Source organism: Hemicordylus capensis, chromosome 4, assembly GCF_027244095.1.
Source record: "Hemicordylus capensis ecotype Gifberg chromosome 4, rHemCap1.1.pri, whole genome shotgun sequence".
In the NCBI taxonomy this organism is placed as follows: domain Eukaryota; kingdom Metazoa; phylum Chordata; class Lepidosauria; order Squamata; family Cordylidae; genus Hemicordylus; species Hemicordylus capensis.
This window is the reverse complement of record NC_069660.1, coordinates 234,496,590-234,510,982: the sequence shown is the minus strand read 5'-3', so window position 1 is coordinate 234,510,982 and position 14,393 is coordinate 234,496,590. Positions and strand designations below refer to the sequence as shown.

The window sequence follows — 14,393 nt, the reverse complement described above, 5'->3', positions numbered from 1 at the left end:
GTAGCCCTCACCGCACCATTAGATCTCCTCTGCTCAGCCCCTTAAGCTGCAGCACTCTGACAAATGTGGCCACTGGCTGCCAGGGACTACTTAAAATAGCAATTTCACCACATGATCAAAGACTGAGGCTGGACAGCTGCTATTTTGTCCTACTTTGGTAAAAAGCAGGGTAAAAAAGTCAGGCTACACAGGTTTGAATGGACTGGGTAGGCAGAGACACATGGATTATCATGATCAGCAATAGGTAGCTTTACTGCCTCCTACCCTCTAATTCTGGGATGTGAGAATGGACTTATTATCTCACTTTCTATCAGCATACCCTCTCATTGAGCTTTTCCCCATTTTTAAGACTGAAGCAACCCTTTAGGGACCAAAGGACATGTAATGTCAGTTCCATGACTAAGGCCAATGTGCTTGCTTTTTTACATAATGTAATCCTGCTCTTTTATTATCATTTAAGATACACTATTTATGTTTGGGGATCGATTTGTACTCGAATAGGATTTTCCAATAGAAATTGGGATTCAGTTGTACCCGGAAGGAAAAATTTGGGATAAATTTTTTTCAAGATTTTTGAATAGAAATAGAAGTTCACCCTGTGACCTCTACACATCCATGAGCTCTTCCTAAGATGCTCAGCTTTGCAGCATTGTGGCTGCAGGCTGGATTCCTGTCAGTACAAACAATGAAGCTTACAATGGAAGCAACATCCACCATGTTATAGAACAGTCACCTTGGCTATCAGTTGGTTCTCTGTTTACAACTATACATCCTTACTAAGTGGTACAGGTTATCTATGCTGCTTTTAGTAGCACTGTGGTACCAAAGCTCGTATGTCTTTCCATCCACTATGCTCCATATCATGATGGATAGCAGAATTGGAGCTTTGCCCTTTTTCATTGCATAAGATACCAATGTCTGATGCAATATAATTCACAACATTAGGATAGTGGCTTCCCTAGTAGATGTGGTTGTATCCCATGCTTGTAGTAGGCCTATTCACACCTCATGTTCAATAGTAGCCCTATTCACACCTTATGTTCAATGAGTGTACAGTGTACTCAGGTACAGATATTTGTATGTTATGTCAAACACAGTTACAGCAGTACACCTCCTATTTGCACAATGCATTTGAGGTCTGTATCCAGGTTTACTTTTAAAATAAATACAGGTACAGCCATTTGCACAAAAAGATTTGCAAGTGTACAGACATCTATACACTCACAGTATAAGCCCTCTTCAGATGTTGTTTAAAAGGATGCTGCACTTGTGCACACCATTCAAAGGGGGAATGGAAGTCCCACCCCATGAGCACATAAATCATTTTCCTCACTACCCCTCCTGCACCACTCATACTTTCAGCATTCATCTGAAGAGATGTCCACTGTAAATGTGATAGCGGCTGCTTCCATGATTCTTTAAAGCTGCACATTTGCTTTAAAGAGGTTCCCTTGAAATTGAAGTGGTTTCATTGTAAGTAAATGTAGCTTAGGATCCAAGCACTGGTAAAATTGACTGACATCCTGATGAATGCAGCACTTGTGCTGCTAATACTACACTACACAGTAAGAAAAAGCTTTTTTTTTTCTATCTCCCTTTCCCTCTGAAGCTGATTATGACTGCTGGATATATGTCCCTGAGGGCTTTGGGATCCTCAGGGACATATTTTCAGGAGTCATAGACAGAGGGGAGATCAGTGGAAATTGCACCTCTGCTGTAGTATACACACCATGTCACTGCACTAGTGCTTCATTAGTCTGGACGTCAGTCGTTGATTTTAATTGTGGTTAAACTTGGCTTAGCACAAGTACACTGATATCGCTGCTTGTATTTCAATGAATTAGACTGCTTCAGATTGTGTAGTTTAGGGGATTGTAGCTGATATCTGTATGTAGCAGTGCCCTTACAGAGCTGTGTGAACTTTTGTCTGAGGCAATGTTTTGAAAATAAATGAATACAGAAAAGTGCATTTTAATTGAGGTAACCTTTAAATGAAATCTCTACAGGCAAGAGGAAAGCTTCAAATATGGCACCATAGTTATTGCATAAACACCGCACATGGGACCTGAAGTCATTGCAAGTCTTTCTGTCAGGATGCTTTGTCATTTTTCCATCAGGTGTTGGAACAGACCTTAAACTATGCTGGGAATTACAAATGTATTATACCTTGTTTTGGATTAATTATGGTGCCAACATTGCTTCTAAACTTTCTGTAGAACTAAGGTTTTGCATTTTGGTGGTAGCATTCATCAAAATGTGGAGCAAATAGAAATAAAATATTCCTTCATGTTTTTCAGTGTTTGTGATAGAATTGTTGAAAAAGTAAGTGAAGCAACTATATTACTAAGCAGTTGTAAAGCAGCTGAATGCTGAGTATTTCAATCTGAGGTGCAATGGAACTCTGTATAGAACAGCCTAACAATTTTTATGAAATGTAATTGCTTTGATATGTGATGTCCTTTGATGTAGGGATGATGTGTATGAGAGGGGAAAAAACATTTGTATGAAAATACAGTAATTGAGCAGAAAGAACCCTGTGTGCATGTTTTGAGAAGGAAAACCCAGTCACTCACCATAGCTTATCCATAGCACAGCTTGTTTCCCTCAGCCTTGCTTAGATGAGACTTGAAGCAAAAAGAGGCAGCTGATTGGCTGTCAAGCCAGGAAGGGGTAAAGCTTAGACAGCCATTGCCGCTCCCACCCTTCCAGCCTGGCAGTCTCAGTTGGGAAGCAATGTCCCCACTGCCCACCCTGGGAATATAGTGTGCTGTTAATCCTTTGTGGGGCTGGGTAGGAATTTTTTGGCCCTTGTCTAATTGGCCTTCGGTGGTCTTTTCCCCCTATATCAAACTATACTCGTTCATTACTAGTTAGGTTATTCTATGGTCACAACAGCTGGTACAATGCAGATTAATATAATAGTGTAGGATTTTGGTGACTATCTTAAGACACACATTTGCCATAATGAGGAGGCCAGGTCTTCACAGCTCACTGTAACACTGGTTTGGGCTTACTCTGGACTGCTGAGGCACCACCAGCCGTAGAGGCTTTGCAGTTTTGGGGAGGAGGTGATGCCTTTTGCCTTGATATTCAGTTGGCTAAGGGCAAATTCAGCCATAGAGCAATGAAGCTGTCTGGAGCCAAGCTGTGTTTTCCATTGCATTTTAGGCTGGGGCTTGCACTGTTGGCAGCAAGCCTCTAGCTGCTGCACTGTAAGGGGTAGAGAACCAATCCCCATTTGTTCCAATTGATTATCCGTTAATAAAGTTGTGCCCTTGACTTCCATTTCTTGCCTCGTGTCTTCATTGGTCTGGGTGCAGACAGTCATTCAGTCAATATCCATGATTAGGTGAGTGGTTTATAGATCCCCAGCACTTGTCCAGCAAAAAGCCACCACCAACCTCTGCTGCACACTTCAAATTCAGCTAGTACCCCCAATGCGGGAGATATTTGGGGCATGGTTGCTTAGTTATCCTTTGCTACCTTCTTCCACACTACATCCACAGTTTAGATATCTCAAAAGAGGGGCTAAAAAGGAGACATGCACTCACCACAACTTCTGAAATGACTGGACAATTGAGAAATTTAGGCAGAAAGGGAATGCGGTCAAGACATCAACATTCAACATACTTCACTCAAAATCAAACCACTCAAAACTTTTAGTTCAGATTGTGCATCATAGTGTGTGCTCTGTACTGCTTATATTTTATTAATAGTAGCAGGACCTTATTAACAGCAAGTGTCTATGCAAAAGTCTAGGTCCACATAGTTTACTATTCTAATTCATCATGCAGTTTAATTAGCAGCCCTGCATTGAAACACCCATCTGACAGATTGTACTATACTTAAATTAGCAAAATAGTCACTGATGTCAAAGGTCATTTTATTTGACTAGGCACACCATTACCTGGTCTGTTGTTATGACGGTAAGTACATATTCTGCATCAGAATCCCTCACATTAAGTGCTAATGCTCATGCTAAAATGCGGGGAATTCCTGAAAAAGTATATGACTTCTATTTATTGTTTAAATGTCTATTTATCTGAAAAGAACTGCTACGGGTGCATTAAGATTAACCACAGTTAAGGTGGATTCATGCCAATCTTATGAACCGATTAGAAGAAAGTACCTTAAATAAGATACTTATTAAAGTACCCCTATCAAAAACAAAATTCCAGGCCATCCAGATGAATTATATATCACATATCTTTTAGCCGATAAATATCCCAAAGTTACATATCAAGTAGCAAAATTTTGTTTCTTAGCCCCAAGGGCTTGTTGCATTCTGGTAGCTCCTCCATGATTATGATCATATTGCTCTTGGAATTTCAGAAGTAGTATGTATGCATTTGTTGTTTTAGTATTTAGTATTTTTATTCTTGTTATTTATTATCATGCTTATATTGTTGATTGAATCAATGCTTGTATTCTGGTCTATGACCGTAGTAAAGTAAAGATACTTTAACTTTCCTCAGTTTGGGATCAGGCTGATCATCAGTTTGTACATTGCTCTGGAGGCATTTGTACTTAAGGGCATTAATTTATAAGATGAGTAAAAACATCAAGGAGCTCATAAACTGTGTCTTTTAAGTGTTCTACACTAGACCTTCACACACAAAAAGTGCTGGTGAACAGACTAACAGGGCTTCTGGACATCAATAAGTCATGATTGCAAGAAGGATTCATAAGTAATTTATCAATCATGGGTCATCTACAGAAAACACATCTCAAGTTCTGAAGAAGACTGATATAAGTGCATGCTTTTATAGAGCGCGGAAAGCCTTTTGATTTAGCAAAAACAGAAATTGGGTTGGAAGCACTGAGCTAAAGGTGCTAAACTATTTATACAGGGCTCTCTTCTGTTGCTTTGACACACCATTAATGTTGTTTTTGGTATTTTCCATTTAGAAAGGTATCCATACATTTGGGATACCTATGTACTGCACAGATTGACTCATCACTATCTTAATGATCCATAGAGAGCAGGTCTGGAGGAAGACTTCTCTGGAGTAAGTCAGTTTCTGGTAACAATCTGTGGTGGCTATCGGAGTGGGGTGGGGAAGAACACTCCCCTCACTAGCTTCTTGCCCCGCTCAGCTGCTTCAATCCCTCTCACCTTGCCCTGCCATGACTTTAACCCCAGGCTTGTGGGCTGCTCATTTGCCTGGACGGAGGCAGCTGGACAGGGCAAAAAGTAGGTGAGGGGAATGCAAATAAGCCACATCTGTGGTTCATTCCCCCCATGTATTGCACCTGATCGACCACCACTGGTAACAATATGATTCTTAATCTAATGAAATGTTAAACTAATGATACTGTATATTCACTTTTTAGGTTGTATGTGCTCTTTCTAATCTAATAAGCATTTGATCTGTTTACCATTTTAAAATATTGTATGTTATATGGAATGAAAATAAATGAAAGACATTGGCAATACATATATATAAATTGTGAAGGTTTTTTAAACTGCCACCCAAAAAATCAATCATACTTTTTGAATATAATCCAGTTGGCAATTTATAACTTTTAAAAAGTACCAGTAAAATCAGGACATCCACTCATTTTCTAAACAAATGACTCCTTTTAACTTGCTCTGTAACATGGCACATTTGTATCCCAATTGGTTAGTCAGCAAGATGGATCATTTCAATACCTTTTCTGATCGTCCAATTCCTAATTTTCTATATTGGGTATCACTTGAGTGAGTGAGTGAGTGCTTGACATTAACAGTGTCTGGGGTTATAAATGAAAAGGTTCTGATGATTTCCAAGTATTACCTAATGAATCTTTATTCCCATTACAGAACTGACAAACAGGACAAGCACAGTTGGCAGTTTTGACTCATGGATAGATGAGAGCACATCAACAGGACAGATGTTGCAGAAGCACATTTGTTGGACTGAGGTGGAAAAAAGTACTTAGCTACAACAAAATCCACTGCAACCCTCAAAATACCTACTCTTGAATCTGACATCTGCAATTGTAGTATCATGTGCAAGGAAGCAGAACTATAGTGCTAAAGTAATCAAAGAATGGGGAGAATTACTATGTTTATTGACAGGTGTCTGTGTTTAGGAAGGAGGAATTCTCTAATTAACCTTCCCACCCTCTCGTACTAAATTATAGGCACGGGCATTGCCTCAGAGTATAGTCACTCCACTCCTTTGCCTATCAGCGGCAGCAAAGGTCTGAGCTCCTCTCAGGGAGTCCAACAGACCAAGAAACCCCATCCCTGCTGTCTCATCTTCTGCAGCCCCTGCCTTACATAAAGCCGTACATTTAGGACACTCCTCCCCACTTCCAGCTTGCTCCTTCTTCCCTGGCCAGGCAAGTGGATTGGCCACCCAATCCCTGGCCTCCCAAGGGGCCTTTTTCTCCAACTCCACCTGCTTCACTAGCCTTTCCACACAGGGCTGCAGCTGTGGAGCTGATATCATCACTATTCCATCACCACCATTCTGCTGCCGCTTGGGCCATACCCGCCCATCCTGTTTTCTGCCTCTCTGAGCCCTTCCTGACTTCTGAAAGGTAATTACTGGGGTTGTCCTGGCAACTGGAGCCCTCTGCTTCTCCGGGCACACTGCCATTTGACTGGGTGAACAACCCTGTCTCACTGAGGAGGGTAGAAAACCCCGACAACAGGTAAAACTTTTATTGATATGCAATAAGGAGAATAACTTCATCAGAGTAAGTTATCTTGGTTTATTAGCATCATTGCATAGGGGAAGCTTTCTCCACAATGAAATCTGTATTGAATACTGCAGTATAATTTAGAACAGTAAAGGTTGTAGACAAATCCAGCAAGAGAGATATGCATATATGTGAAGATGTGGATACCTATGGATTTATATCCCCATTGCAATGTGTACCTTAGCCATATTGGAATAGGTTGGATGTGTCTTTCAGTGCTTTCCAAAAACTGCTATGGAAATCAATTTCAGTGTGCAACTCATAACAAAATAAACCAAGAATTATTGTATAGTTTTCAGTGGAATATTGGTGTAGTTAAAATGAGCATCAGTCTCCTAATATTTTTATTCTATTCATGTAAGCAGTTAAGTCAGTTTCATTACCTCATGTTTATTATGAGTGAAAGATTAGCCAAGAAATGAAGACAGAGGAAACCCTCTGACCTAATATAAATGTGTTGAATTTATTATAGCTCCCTTCCTGTAGTGTTGTGAGATAATTTATGATCTCTCCAAAACTGGAAGTGACATCAGTAATTCAGTTTTTCATTTTTATTTTGAAATTGCTGAAGCCTTGTTTCCCCAAATCTGAACAAGAAGCTGATTTTAAACTTGAAGATTCTAAAGGTTGAAAACTCTAAATACTTCCAACAAGATCTCACTTGTGTACAAGGAACATATCATCATTTGCCCACCATGGCAACCACACATTCCATTTGCTCCAAATAAACTACACAGAGCTTGTTTTTCAAAATGGCTGAATCCATGTATCACATATGCTTCTCCATGCTGCTTTTTAGAGAGACAGAACAATGTAAATTGTAGGGGTCACTGGATTTCTATGGAAATTATTACATGTATTTTCGTTTGTTGAAAAAACTATTCAGGGTGTGTATGTCAGAATTATTCCTAAGCTGAGCACAGTAATGACCTGCATGCTGTACAGAGTATACATTTAACATTTATTTTTAAATGCCTAGCAAACAACTAAACAACTAAAAACTATATTTGTTCAGGCTTTTGCCCCGTAGGAGTTGCCAGTCTCTGCTGCCCTTCTGCTCTGTCTTTGTCTTTTTATGGCTGTGGCTTTGTAGTATTTTTGTGGGTTTTTATTGTTTTTAATTCATTTAAATATTTTAATGTAATTTTTATGGAATTTTATTGTATTTTAACTTTTGTAAACTGCCTTGGGAGGAATTTTATTAAAGAGGGTATAAAAATTGAACAATATAAGTATAAAAGAAGTCCTTAGATTTATAACACAATTGGTTCCTGAAAGCTGTGTCTTCAGTCAAAACATCTTGACTTGAAACCCATTTCTCCATAGGAAACAATGTTATAAGTGAGGGTTTGGATGCTGAATAACGACTGGATATGCCAATTGTTTCTGCTGCTGTAAAAGCTGTGGTGGTGTATCAGTCACAGAGAGAAGTTGATGGTGGAGAATCAGAAGTTGCTCACCTTCCACTCACTCCCATCCTGGCTCTTTCTCATTTCTCCGTGGAAGGAAGGGAGGCAATTGCGCAGCTCACCTACATCTCTTCCTGGGCAACATTAGATAGGAAATAAGGAGGGTGAGCAGAAACTGGCATGTAGGCTAGGAATGTGCCAAGCTCTCACCATCACAGCACAGCAGCTGAGCCTGGAAGAGAAAAAGAAGCAGCAGCGGTGGTTGTGGTAGTGAGGGGAGCCTTTTGGACGGGCAAGTCAGCCAATACCTCTGCTGCTGTTAATGAAATTGCTCCAGGATGATTGGTGAACACCCCAAGATTGCATTTGGGCTTTGTGTGGGGAAATTAGGACCTTAACGGGCACTCTCGAGACCATCCCAACTTTATTAGTATTCCTATTTATTTATTGGATTTCTATACCGCCCTTCCAAAAATGGCTCAGGGCGGTTTACACAGAGAAATAACAAACAAAACAAAACAAAACAATGATAGTTAAAATGATAGTCCCAGTGTTGAAATCACTGGGGCAACAAAGGGAGGAAATGTTACTAGCAATGCTTTTCTGCCGGCTCCCAGAAGCATCTCTGCTTATGTCTGAGTCCCCAGGCTTGGGGATTACACTTGTGACATGCGCAGGAGCCTCGTGGGATTATGCACCCTCAGCCTGTGGCACAAAGGGACAGGTGGATCATGGGCCAGTCACCCCTAGATTTGGCCACTAACAAGCAAATTGAAGGGGGGGCAATTAACTTTGCAAAGAGGCACCTCTTTAATGTGGTGATTCTCTTTATTTAGCAGGGGGAGAGTAACTGGCCCTATCCACCCCCAGCACAGTATCTCCAGTGACTGTTTCTCGTGTCTATCTTATCTTTCTTTTTAGATTGTGAACCGTTTGGGGACAAGGATCCATCTTATTTATTATTTCTCTATGTAAACTGCTTTGGAAAGCTTTTTTGAAAAGTGGTATATAAATATTTTTTGTTGTTGAGATGCAAGCACCCCCACCCCGAATGTTGGGACCCTCTAAGTAGACCCCAGCAAGTTAATTCACAGTCAAAGCTACTCTGCACTCAGAGTGAACTGCCTCCAGTCCCCCGCCTCTTCAATGCTAAGGAGCTTGATGTGCCCATTAACTCAGCAAGAAGGTGCAGATAATTAGGCAATTCTCCCCTATCACAAAGGAAGGTTGAGTCAGCGATCTCAGGGTGTACCCATCAAACTGACTGGTTGGATTATCTGACTTCACCATCCATGCAAAGTTTCCCTTTGCACATCTATTCATTCTTATTTTCATGACAATCAGCCAGGAGCCTCAGCTATTCACACACTGAATAGGAAGAGCAATCAGGAACAATGGGATCCATGCTGGTTCCTCCCAATAGACCAGCTCAGCAGAACAATCCCCACTGGAATGTTGCCCCAGGACATGTTCTTGGGTATATCAAATCCCAGTTCCATGATCTAGTGTGCTCCTTTGTGACCCACACACACCTTGGAGTCACCAGCAGCTTGGGAGATTTGCTGCTCACATGCCATCGCCCAAGGCTCTGTCCAACTTTTTTTGCCAATTTCCAGATTGGTTCCCTGGCCTAATTCAATCTGACCCGTCTTCCTCACCAACACAGGAAGCTAGTTCCACAGAGGACGTGCCCTCCTGGATTCACCTCTATCACCTAACCCCTGCAGTCTTTTCACCCCTGCTTTTGACCGAACTGTCCCTGAGGAACGAGGTTCTTCAGTTGTTCAAAAATCCCAGAGTTCTCTTTTGCCCCTTGCTGGGGCCATCTCTATTCCTGCTCGTTTTTCTTAAATCTAGCCACCTCCTTCTCTAAGCCTCTTTCTCTAGCCCACCAGGGAATTCATACAATTAGGACTTTAAGGTAAAATGCCTCTTTGCAGTTGAATGTACCTTTAATAGGATTGCTCTAATCATGCATTTCTTTCCAATGTACCCCTCCCTTCAATAAACCTTTCTTTTGATTCTTGAAGCTTCAACCTTGCCTCAATCCAGTTATTTTCTGGACCCACACATAAGCAGGGAGGCTTCTGGGAGCTGGCCAGAAAGCATTGCTAGTAACATTTGCCCCATTGATGCCCCAGTGAACACTGGTGGTATCACCGCCTCGGATGCTGCAGCAGTTGCTGCCAGAACTGCCAGCTTCAATGACAAAGTGAGCCTGTGTCACTGTTGTCTTCTTCTCCTCCTCCGCTAGTGGAGACTTCCTTCTTGCACCAAGTGCTATAAAGTTGAAACAAGGCAACAATTTACAAAGATCTTAAGTGCTATTAGTCTTAACTTGAAGTAGGGATTTGCACTGAACCAGTTCAGGCGGTTCAGATTGAATTCGAGCCTATTTTGAACCAAACCAGCAGTCTGTGAGCCATTCAATTGAACTGCCCGTCATCCACAGATGATGGCATCCACAGAGGCTGCTGCCAGCCTGCACTGCTGGGGGAGGGGAGAGGAGTGCTGGTGGGGCATATAGGAGCTGCCACAGAAGCCAGTAAGGTATTCTCCCCCACCCACCCTTTACAACACTGTTAAAGGATTCCTCCACCCCTTTGCTGTAATGGTGAATCCTTACTGGGCCTAATCCAATGTGGATTGGTTTGATCCGGTTTGAACCAGGACAAACCAGTCTATATTGAACCAGGCCCAGTCTGGTTCAAATTCAGACTGGCCACTTTGGGGGGGGGGGGCGGCAGCGGTCCAGTTTGAGCCAGTTCAACTGAGCCAGTTTGAATAGAGCCCAGTTCAAATCAAACTGGTTCTACATACCCTAAATTGAAGCATCTTAAGTCGAGGACTGCATGTATACTGCTTATTTTTTTTAAAGACAGCAATCCAACTTGATGTAAAGAGAGTGGTGGCATTATAATTTCAGTTCATAATCTCCTAATGCTAATTAGTTATTCAGCACCAGTAGATTCCTAGCCACTGTATAGGATGCAAATGTGCTAGACCAAGAAACTTGACAGCTAAGCAAGGCTCCAGTCCTAAGGCTTAGGATCATACTGCATATGAGAATACTAGGAGAAAGGCAAGAAATGAAGATAAAGCAATAATGATCATAAAACTGCTGCCAGTCGGTCAGTAGGAATGTAAGCTCTTTTATAGCCATAAGGTGCATATTATTTTTTTGAGAAATCCTGAAGAGGCAAATATCTTTGGAAACAGAGATCCTATCTGAAGAAAGAAAAAAGGAGATCATATGAACTGAATCAAGGGATTCTTGTTGTCTAATGATCTGAGATCTGTATTTCAGAAATTCTATCCAGCTCAGTGCATTAGACAAATAAGTTGTGCTTCTTACTTTTTTGAAACAATCCTCTCTAATAAAACGCTTGGTGTCCGTGCCTCCCTGCCCTGTTCTGCGCCTGCGCGAAGCGCAGGCACAGAACAGGGCAAGGGAGACACGACCACCGGCACCCGGTGGCCATCTTGGGCGGCCAGAAGCGGCCGCCCCGAAGAAGCCGGGTAAGCGGCGGCGGGGGACACTGGCCGAGGAGGCGGCGGAGCCATGGCAGAGGCCTGGCCGCCGCCGCTTACCCGGCTTCTTCGGGGCGGCCGCTTCTGGCGGGGCCAGAACGCGCCGAGTGAGACACAACCACGGCGACCAGGCGGCCATAATGGCCGGGGGAAGAAGCAGCGGCTGAGGAGAAGTGGCAGCCACGAAGCCGGGCGGGTAGAAGAGGTGGGGGAAGCCGGCCGAGGCGGCGGCGGAGCCGCGGCCGAGGCCTGGCCGCAACTCCGAAGACGGCGGGAGGGAAGAGGCGGCGGGGGAAGAAGACACCGGGGCCGGGCAGGCAGCAATCTGGCCAGCGGGGACGAAACTCTGGGCGGCACTCTGGGAGGCGGGAGGGAAGAAGAAGCGGGGACTGGGGGAAGGAAGCCAGGCGAGCTAAAACGTGAGCAGCGGCTGCGGAGTTAAATAAAATAAACCCTCATTTTAATGGGCACCCATGAGAGCAGCCACGAAGGCGCCCCAGCGACTCCCCTCCTTCCCCCCCACTCGGAGGCAGACGGCGGGCCACAGAACTCTGCGGACGACGACGCCTCCATGGCAGTTGCCGTTGCCCTTCTTCACCCACCGCCAGGAGAGGGAGAGGAGGAGGATGCGCTGCCGGATGGCTGCTGCTCCTTCGGCCGCGCTGCACCCCCTCACAGCGCCGCCGCTGAGCCCCGAGAAGAGCTGCCGCTTCTGGCCCAAGCCTGAGCCGGCGGCGGCACCGTCAGCAGCAACAACAGCGGCCCTGGAACATCCCGCCACCTCGCCATGCCCGCCAGCCTCGCGTTCTTGCCCGTGCTGCTGCCAAGAAGCCAGGCGAGTGGGCTCCGCTCCGTGTCTCTGCCCCACATGGCTAGCAAGGTGTTGTGTCTCCCTGCGCTGAGCTCTCAGGTTAGGACGGGTCCAGCCTGGGGACCCTTATTTTAACGGGCACCCGAGAGAGCAGCCGCGAAGGCGCCCCAGCGACTCCCCTCCTTCCCTCCCCCTCCCCCCCTCGGAGGCAGACGGGCAAGCATACCAGGTCTTAAACCAGTTCAGTCCCACTGAACTGTAGGGTGTGCTTTAATATTCCATGTTAGCTTAATTTGGTTTAGTCCCTGAATCTTCAGTGGGGCTAAAGTAATAAGTCCAAATATACTGCTTTAAGTCATTTGCTGCTTGCCAGATTAGAATATATTTGTATACATGTATGCCTTCTCCCACTTTTTTTGACTGCACTGCACTTTTTCTGACTGCACTTTTTTAAAAAACTGCATTGTCTTGATCTTTGGATTTATTTGACTCATTTTTTCATGTAATGCAAATTGTCTTGGGAGCCCTTGGTAGGGTGAAAAGGGAGCATATATAAACCTAAAGCAATGAAATAATAATTAAATTAAATAGGCATTAAATAGACAACAGACTTCAAATCCATATGCTAATGCTCTGATGCAGAAATGGACCCTCACCCTGTAACCTCTTTCCTATTCCTTTTAATGAGGGGAGCACATTTGTTTGTATATTCTTTGGGTCCACAGAGACTGGCTCCTTCCATTTGAATGAATGCAACAATGTGTGAATGGAATGGAATGTGTGCATACATCAAGGTGAACATGAACCAGGATCAAATAAGATGTTACATCAAGCATGCAATTGGCCCTGGCATGTGAACCTTTTCTCCTTTTCCTTTCCTTTATTCTTTTGCTTTTTGCTAAATAATAGCTGCAGACCTAATCTGTATCAGGAACACAGAATGGAGGAGGGGGCTTTACTCTTTGCTCTTGCCATGGTCCTGATTCAGACTCCTCCCCCCACAACCTACAGCTGTTTGCCCCTGTTGGGGAGTCTACACACGATAAATCATTTGACAACCTGATTAGAAGGGTTCGTCATAACTTTTTGATTCACTGACTGTCTTCGTATAAGGCCAAATTAACAAATACTGTATTTGATTAACACAGAGGATATCCTTGCTAAAAAAAAAAAAAGTTTACTACATTAAAATAAACAGTTTTATATCAACTCTCAATGCAGCAGTAGGGCAGACTATGATTGTAAGCTGCACGCTTTAGAGAGACTTCTATAGCTTTTAATTTATCAAAGGAAACAATCAGCACACTTTGTGGCAGAGGAAATGAAGAGGTTTTTTGGCAGTGCTCTCATGCAATGAGAGAGAGGGAGAGGGAGAGAGAAGGGAGGGAGGAAAGCGGGAGAGAGAGAGAGAAAAAAAGGAAGGAAAGGAGGGCGAGAGGGAGAGAGAAGGAAGGAATGGAGAGAGAGAGAGAAGAAAGGAAGGAAAGAGGCAAAGAGAAAGAAAAAAGAAGGGAAGGAGACGAGGGGGAAGAAAGGAGGGGGAGAGAGAAAAGGAAGGAATGAAAGAGAGAGAAAAAGAAAAAGAAGGAAAGGAGGGCGAGAGAGAGGGAGAAGGACTGGGGGGGAACGGTACTAGCGCCCGTTATTTTAACGGGCTTAAAAATACTAGTAGGCAATAAAGGATAAACTTATATTGAGGGATTCCTTAGAAAACAAAGGGAAAGTGGATATATTGATTTTTTGGCAATCTATATTTTTCCTCTCACATTTGTTTCTGTGTCTCCCTCGTTGCTCACTTAAAGGATTTAATTGGCGCCCAACTTCAACAAGGATTTTCAGTCGTCCTTCAACTCGATCATCCTTCAAAACAAAATCTGGAACCATTCTCCGCAGCACGGAGAGACTTTTAATGGATATCTTCACCATAAAATGACAGATTTTCATCCCAAGAG

At 43.4% G+C, this 14,393-nt stretch overlaps 1 long non-coding RNA gene across 2 annotated transcripts in view; it reads left to right on the top strand.

Annotated features, from left to right (window-relative positions):
* Nucleotides 1-14,341, top strand: part of LOC128324728 (uncharacterized) — a 37,354-nt gene extending 23,013 nt beyond the window's left edge. Inside the window, exons 2-4 of one of the 2 annotated variants that reach the window (XR_008307061.1) lie at nucleotides 4,909-5,009; nucleotides 5,804-6,528; nucleotides 14,244-14,341. This is a non-coding gene — a long non-coding RNA (uncharacterized LOC128324728). Of the gene's footprint in view, nucleotides 1-4,908; nucleotides 5,010-5,803; nucleotides 6,948-14,243 lie in introns of those variants that run through there. The other variant, XR_008307060.1, reaches the window with a different exon arrangement.
* The last annotated feature ends 52 nt before the right edge of the window (nucleotides 14,342-14,393 follow it).